Here is a 7,877-nt window from a genome sequence, read left to right as displayed (position 1 = left end):
TTTCCTCTGAATTGCTCGTTATCAGAGCTTAGTAGAAAAGGGTCTGGTGTTGAACACGAAGACAAAGTGAATATTATTTTTTTAGAAAAATGTTAAGATTTAATAGGCTTAGTCACAATATGCTCAAAAGGACAGAAAGGTGCAATAAACACCACCATCTGTCTCTTTTCCCCAGTCACTAATTTCTTCTTCCCAGAGGTAACCAGTGTTAAGTTTCTTCTGTATCCTAGAAACAGTTTATGCATACACAAACTAATATCTCTCTTTTTTCCAGCTTTTTATCTTGAAAAATTCCAAACCTACAGAAAATTGCAAGTGTAGGACAATGAACACACATATTCCCTTCATCTGAACCTGTGCTGTCCAATTTAGTAAGACCAGCCCATGTGACTATTGTGGATTGAAATGCAGCTAGCGCAAACTTAAATGTTCTATAGGTGATGACTGCCTACTCGGTGTTTTGTTTTGTTTTATGATTATTTATTTATTTATTTGACAGAGATCACAGGCAGAGAGAGAGAAGGGAAGCAGTCTCCCTGCTGAGGAGAGAGCCAGATGCGGGGCTGGATCCCAGGACCCTGAGATCATGACCCCAGCCAAAGGCAGCAGCTTAATCCACTGAGCCACCCAGGCACCCTTGCCTACTGGTTTTTTAAGCCTTAGTATAGAAGGAAAGAAAAGTAAAATAGCTCAATAATGTTTACTTTGATTATGTTTTTAAATTAGAAATATATCGGGTTGGGGCACCTGGGTGGCTCGTTCGGTTGGGAGGGGGACTCTTGATTTCAGAGTTCATGATCTCGGGGTGATGAGATTGAGCCCCTTGTCCTGCCCCACACTTGGCGTTGAGTCAGTTTGGGATTCTCTCTCTCCCTCTCCCTCTTGCCCCTCACACCGCTCAGGTGGGTGCTCTCTCTCTGTCCCTCTCTACATAAAAAAATTTTTAAAAGAAATATATCAGGCTAAAATATCATAAAAATTTATTTCACTTTCTCTTCACTTTTTAAGGTATCTATTAGACTATTTAAAATTATATATGTGCCTTGTATTTTATTTCTATTTTCCAGTACTGATCTAGATTCACCAGTTGTTGATTTTTTGCTGTATTTGCTTTCTCTTCATCTTTCTTCTGAAGCATTTGGGGTTAGTTGCAGACATCGTAATACTTTACTTTTAAATACTTTATCCTGTATTTCCTAAGGACAAGGAATACAATTATCACATTTAGGTAATTTAAAGGTAATACAATATTATTATTTATTATACAGTTAAAAACTAATGTTTCACTTGTCAAAATAACACTTCTTAAGACTTTTAAGATTCTGAAACCATTATTCCGGAATAATTCTGGAACAATTCCCAATTTTTCTTAACAATATTGATCTTTTTGAATCGTGAAAGACAGTTCTTTCAGAACTGAATTTATCAGTTCAGATAAATATCTCTTTTGAAAAGAAAAGAACCTTAAGTTATGTGTCCTTCTCAGTACATGACGTCAGAATGGCATAATGCTGATGTATCATATTGTCTATCATGGTCAATGTTGTAGGCAGAATAATAGCCCCCACAGGGATGTCCCCATCCTAATCTCTAGAACACATGAATCTGTTACTTTACATGGCAATAGGAACTTTGCAGATGTAATTAAGGATTCTGAGACATAGGAAAGTTATCCTGGATTCTCTGAGGGGGTCCAAAATCATCACAAGCGTCCTTATAAGTGAAGGAGAGAGGTAGGAGAGTTAGTGTCCCAGTGATGTGGTCTGAAGAAAACTCAACCTACCTTTGTTGGCTTTGAAGAAGGGGAAGAGGACCTTGAGTCGAGGGATTCAGGTGGCCTCTGGAAGCTGAAAAAGGCAAGGAAGCAGATTCTTCCCTTGAGCCTCCAGAAAGAAAATAGCCCTCCGAACACCTAGATTTTATCCTAGTAAGACCCAATGCCAGACTTCCGGATTATAGAATTGTAGGATAATACATTTGTGTTGTTTTAAGCCATTGAGTTTGTGCTAATTTTTGTACAGCAGCGGTAGGAAACATATAGTAAATTCAAGCATTTGGTTAAGGTGCCCACCATGCTTTGAGAATATATGAATCTTCTGTTCCTCAGTAAACTTTCACCCACTGACAATCTTTGCTTGAATCAATTATTACCGTGGTGATTGCAAAATGGTGTTTTCATTTTATTTTTCTCTTGTAAATAACTTCCCTTTCTCTCCTTTCTCTTTTTATTCTCTAATTTTGAAATATCAGACTGGACTCATATATTCTTTTTCTGTTTTTATTCAGTGTGTTATAATCCAGCACTGTCATTTTTCTTAATAATTAAATTGTCCCAAATTTGGTCAGAGGAGTCCTTTTAAGTTTGCTCCCGTATTCTTTTGATATATTTTTGAGCACTTTACCTTCTGTCCCAAGACGGTTCAGGCACACCCTGTAGTTTATAGACTGGCTTAGAGAGAATTAAGGTCTTTATGCATATATCTTTTCTTTTTTAATCTCTTTGTTTTATTTTTACACAAAGAGGGACATACTCTACATACTTTTTCTAACTTCTTAAAATTAATATCTTTTAAAAGAGGGACATTCTTTACATAAAAAGTTTTCTCATTACTTTTGATAACTGTATCATATTCCACTATTTAGGTATTTTATTAAAGCAGTTCATATCAGTCATTTAGATTATTTCCAATCTTCTTCTTTTACCAAAGTACTAATATGAATAACTTGGCCCAACATAATTTGGCATTTAATTTTTACAGATTTGCTCCAATTTCTTATAGAGTGCCAATTTCCGATTTGAAAATGTTGCTATATATTGGAAGAAAAATCATTGTATCCAATTCAAAGTCACTTATAATTTATTGACAAATTTATTTTTCAATTTGATTTCAGTCTGACTCGGCTATTCTTCTGTTCATTAATTTGTTCATTTATTAAACAAATATTTATTCACTAATATATGGCAGGGACTGTGTTAGGCAGGGACTATGTTAGGCACGAAGGACATCAAGATGAACAAAATGGGATTCCTGACCTTGAAGTTCAGTCTGGTAGGGTTCAAGTAAATAAGGAATTACAGTAGAGTAGTGGATATTAAGAGACATGTAGGACTATACTTTAATAAATATATTTAATAGATTAAAAATGTGCCACTCATCATGCATACTTTACTGATGGGAATGTAAAATGGTACAGCTACTCTGGAAAATAATTTGGCAGTTTCTTGTAAAACTAAACATGCACTTATCATCTGACCCGTCACTTGTGCTCTTGGGAACTTATCCCAGAGAAATGAAAACTCGTGTTTACACAAAGTTTGTCCACAAATGTTTATAGCAGCTTTTTTTTATAATAAGCCCAAACTGGAAACCACAGAAATATTCTTCAGTGGGTGAACAGTTAAACTGTGGTACATCCATACCATGGAATACGTATCAAAAAAGGGAACAAACCATCGATCCACATAACAACGCGGATGGATCCCAAGTTATGAAAAAAAAATCTAAAAAGTTACATACAGTATGATTCCTTTTATATAGTGTTTTTTAAACTTTAGAGATGAGAAGGGATGAGTGATTTGCAGGAATCAGAGATGTGGTGGAGAGGAAGATGGATGCAATTGTAAGGAAGCAGGTCATGAGAGTTTTGCGGTACTAGAGCAGTCCTGTGTCTTATTGGGATAATCCGTACAGATGATACAATTGCATAAGACACACAAACACAAAAGAGAATATGTAAAACTGATGAAATGCAAACAAGCTTGAAAGATCGTACCTGTGTCATTTTTCTGATTTTGATGTTGTACTGGAGCTACCCAAGATGTTACCATGGAGGGACAACTGGAGCTGTGGGAGAGGGGCAAGGGGAAACCTGGGACTTCCATATATATATTTTTTTTCAATTGTGAATCTATAGTTACGTCCTTTGAAAAAAACCCTTTTCAGTTCATTGCACTGTAAATTTCTTTCATCTAATGAATCCAAGGCAACAACTACCAGTTCTTTTTAGGGGTTCATTTCAGAATTTTAAATTACATCTTAGCTGCAGTGTCTTTGTACCAGCTTATTTGACTAAGTTTTCCATAAAATGTAAAAAAACATGTAATGAATTCTCAAGCTACTGAACAGACTTTCCAGCAGAAATAAAGCAGCAGAAACTCTCCAAGAGCAGATAATTTTTTTTAATGAACTGTGACTTTAAAAAAAGGGCAAATTTGTTGGGCTTGATATAAATAATCAGCCATTCGTTCTGCATGCTGACAGGCGACCAGACAGCAGTCCATTTCCACAGACGTCATTAGCATTTACTTCCCTTTGGAACTCCTGTGTCTCAACCAGCTCAAGTCAGGCATGTGAAAGGAGGTGTTTTTCTGCTAGGAAGAGAGGGATAGGTTTAACCATTAAGAGTGAACTTTCTTGGTGCCAGCAGACTAAACTCATTACCCAATACACAAATCTTCTCTCCAATACCTTGAAAGAGAAAACCTCCAAAGGAGTTTCAGTTCTTTCAGTGGTTGAGAGCTCATTGCTTATCCAATGAGGCTTTCATTATGGCAAACTATTAGAGCAGTATTTGCTGATGTTCCTGGAATTACAGTTCAAGGAAAAGTAACCAGTGAGTGTTGTGCTTAAAAAACAGACACACTCCTGTACCCCTGGGGATACATATTATTATTTTTTTAATAAACATATAATGTATTATATGTTTATTTAAAAAAACATACATTATATGTTTATTAAAAAAAAAAAAAGACACACTAGGGGCACCTCGGTAGCTCAGTTGGTTGAGCTTCTATCTGACTCTTGATTTCACTGAGGTCATGTGCCCAGGGTCATAAGACTGAGCCCCCACCTTGGCCTCAGCATGGATTCTGCTTAAGATTCTCCCCTCTCCCTCCACTCCTACCCCCATGCCTCAGTGTGGGCATATGCTCTCCCTCCCTTGGGGGAAAAAAAAAGACACACTAGCCACACTTCATTACAAAATTATTTTTTTTCTGTTTTTCCTTTTTAAATTTAAATTCAATTAATTAACAAATAATGTATTGTTTCAGGGGTACAGCTCTGTGATTCATCAGTCTTATATAATACCCAGTGCTCATTACAATACATACCCTCTCCAGTGTTCATCATCCAGTTACCCGATCCCTCCACGCCTCTCCTTACAAAATGATATTTAGATACATACATAAGAAAAATACTGCACATATTTGCAGTGACAGTTGCTGTTGTTTGTTGATGTTTCTCAAAGCCTCCCCAGACTGGACTGAGCCTGGAGCCTGTGGCAGGGCTTGATCTCACAACCTTGGGATCATGACCTGAGCTGGAATCAAGAATCGGAAGCTTAACTGACTGAGCCACTCAGGCACCCAAAGGATACAACTTTTAAGAAAGAAATCCTTTACTATAATAACGTATAAGAGTCATAGCTAACTTTTCTTGGTCCTATTCTAAGTCTAAGCATCATTCATGGATTACCTCATTTAATCTCTATATCCATCCTATAAAGTTGATACTATTATCTCCCTTTTACAGATAAAGCAACAGAGGTTAAGCAACATATCCTATGTCAGCACAGGTAGAGCTATAGTCTGAGATCAGAGCCTGAATTCTTAAGAGACTGCCATGTTCTTAAACAGTACATGTTCTATTGAGGTTCAGTCTTTAGTGTACTAAGATTTCTCAAATTATGTTATGTATTTCATCTTATCTCCCAATTAAAATTTTACCTTCTATTTAGAGTGGCACTGCCCAGAATAATTTTTTTATAATACTGGAAATGATCTATTCTATCTAAAAGAGTAGTCCCTAGCCATGCGTAGCTCTTCAGCATTTGAAGTGTGGCTAGTGTAATGAAAAAATACATTTTTAAGTTAAATTTAAGTGGCCACATGTGGCTAGTGTTGGACAGTACATATCTACTAGGGGATAAGGAAATTATTTTTTTTCCTCTTGTGTCTCTCTCCAGAAAGACAGGGCTTGGGCCAATCAATAAACATTAAATTAATGAGAAGGAACTAGTGATGAATCTTTTTTTTTTTTTTTAAAGATTTTATTTATTCCTTTGACAGAGACAGATCAGAAGTAGGCAGAGAGGAAGGCAGAGAGAGGAGGAAGCAGGCTCCCTGCCAAGCAGAGAGCCCGATGAGGGACTCGATCCCAGGCCCCTGAGATCATGACCTGAGCTGAAGGCAGAGGGTTTAACCCACTGAGCCACCCAGACGCCCCAGTGATGAATCTTTAAGGGTAATTTTTCTCTACTTCTAAGCTGGGGAGCAGAAATCTCTATTATACCAGGACGGATAGTCAAGAATTGCCACTCAATGAACAGTTCTATAAACTGCATTCTAAGGCAGACTTCTTTTTTTTTTTTTTAATTTTTTTTTTTTTTTTAAATTTACTTGACAGACAGAGATTCACAAGTAGGCAGAGAGGCAGGCAGAGAGAGAGGAAGGAAAGCAGGCTCCTGCTGAACAGAGAGCCCGATGCGGGGCTCAAACCCAGAACCCTGGGATCATGACCTGAGCCGAAAGCAGAGGCTTAACCCACTGAGCCACCCTAAGGCAGACTTCTTTATAAACATGTTAGAGTAAGCAACTGCTAAATTCTCATGAAGTGACTTCATTCTGTCCTTATGCATCACATATATACATGAATATTTCTATAATTGGGTTATTCTGCATTTGGGAGGAAATATCATGAATAATAATAGGTATCTTTTGAATATAAACTGTAGCTATCAGAGTCCTCAAAGTGGAGAAGTCATGAGCCACTGTTTTCCTGACTCCTAAGCAGTTCAGCTTCTACCCTGCTCCACATGGAACTCCTCTCAAGAAGCCTTAGCGATTTTATCAGTTTGTACTCCTACAGAACATGTCTTATCTTTGCCATTTAAAAAAAAAATGTTAGATTTCAACATCATAAAAGCACTCATCAAACAAGTGTGAGAATGGCTAAGTTTCTCTGGAGATCTCAAACAATGTTCTTTTTGATTCAATAAAATCAGCTCTTTGTATTTTAAGAGTCTAATTTTTCCCTTGAAAATAATTTGCAAATTACTGCAATTGCCTAAAGATATAAACCGGATGTCCAATTTTATATATGTTTAGTTCAGAATTGGACAATTATTCCATACCTTGCAAGATAGTATAACGTGACCACTTGCAACTGAAATGCCCAAGCCCGTAAGCGGCATCAACAACCCAAAGGAGGCCACTATCTAGTGTGCTTTGTGTATGGCCTCTGACATACCAGTGTTATCAGACCAGCTGCAGACTCTGCCTTGACTTTTTTTCCCCGTGTGTGTAAGGGTAAAACTCAAGGCCAAATCCTCCTAGTCATCTTGCAGTGCTGGTCATGGGACCAAAGAGCTCCCAAGAAGGGATGCGAAGCTCACCAGCACTGCCCCGTTGCTGATGCAAATCCTCCCAACCAAGGCTCTCTAGGATCTCTGCCAAGACTCGGCCTGGAAAATCCAATAGCTACGTCCCTACTGCTGTACTGATTGCAATTTGGCAGCATCCGGGATGCTGTACCAGGTCGGGAGTGGGAGGGGGAGGAGATGGTGGGCCCCTTTGAGAAACGTAAAGCCGGAAAGGACAGAAGGATGACTTTATTGTGGCCAGTGGTCCCCAAGCCAGACGGAAACTCAAGGCTTTAAAACTCGGAGAGACGCTTTATAACTCCAGCTCTGCTCTCAAAGCCTCATTTTCCACTAAGAGTGGTGGTCGTGGCGAGCCAGCTGTAGGGGATGCGGCCCGGGGGCGAGGTAAGACGACCCTCCCAGACTGCGCCGCCCCGCGTCCGGCCGCCCGGGTAGCAGCGAGCTCCCTCTCGGACGCGTCACAATGGGCCGAGGCCTGCGGAGGCCGCGCGCGC

At 38.7% G+C, this 7,877-nt stretch overlaps 1 protein-coding gene across 2 annotated transcripts in view; it reads left to right on the top strand.

The window, feature by feature from the left end:
- The window catches only part of NCOA7 (nuclear receptor coactivator 7), a 159,304-nt gene that overhangs the window by 769 nt on the left and 150,658 nt on the right, over positions 1 to 7,877 (top strand). Inside the window, exon 1 of one of the 2 annotated variants that reach the window (XM_032339625.1) lies at positions 7,353 to 7,767. The exons of the other annotated variant lie outside the window; for it this stretch is intronic. The gene's annotated coding sequence lies outside the window, so the exon portion shown is untranslated. Of the gene's footprint in view, positions 1 to 7,352; positions 7,768 to 7,877 lie in introns of those variants that run through there. 2 annotated transcript variants of the gene reach the window in all.

This window comes from Mustela erminea, chromosome 4, assembly GCF_009829155.1.
Source record: "Mustela erminea isolate mMusErm1 chromosome 4, mMusErm1.Pri, whole genome shotgun sequence".
Classification (NCBI taxonomy): domain Eukaryota; kingdom Metazoa; phylum Chordata; class Mammalia; order Carnivora; family Mustelidae; genus Mustela; species Mustela erminea.
Note: the sequence above shows the minus strand (reverse complement) of the source record. Positions and strands in the feature narration are given on the sequence as shown.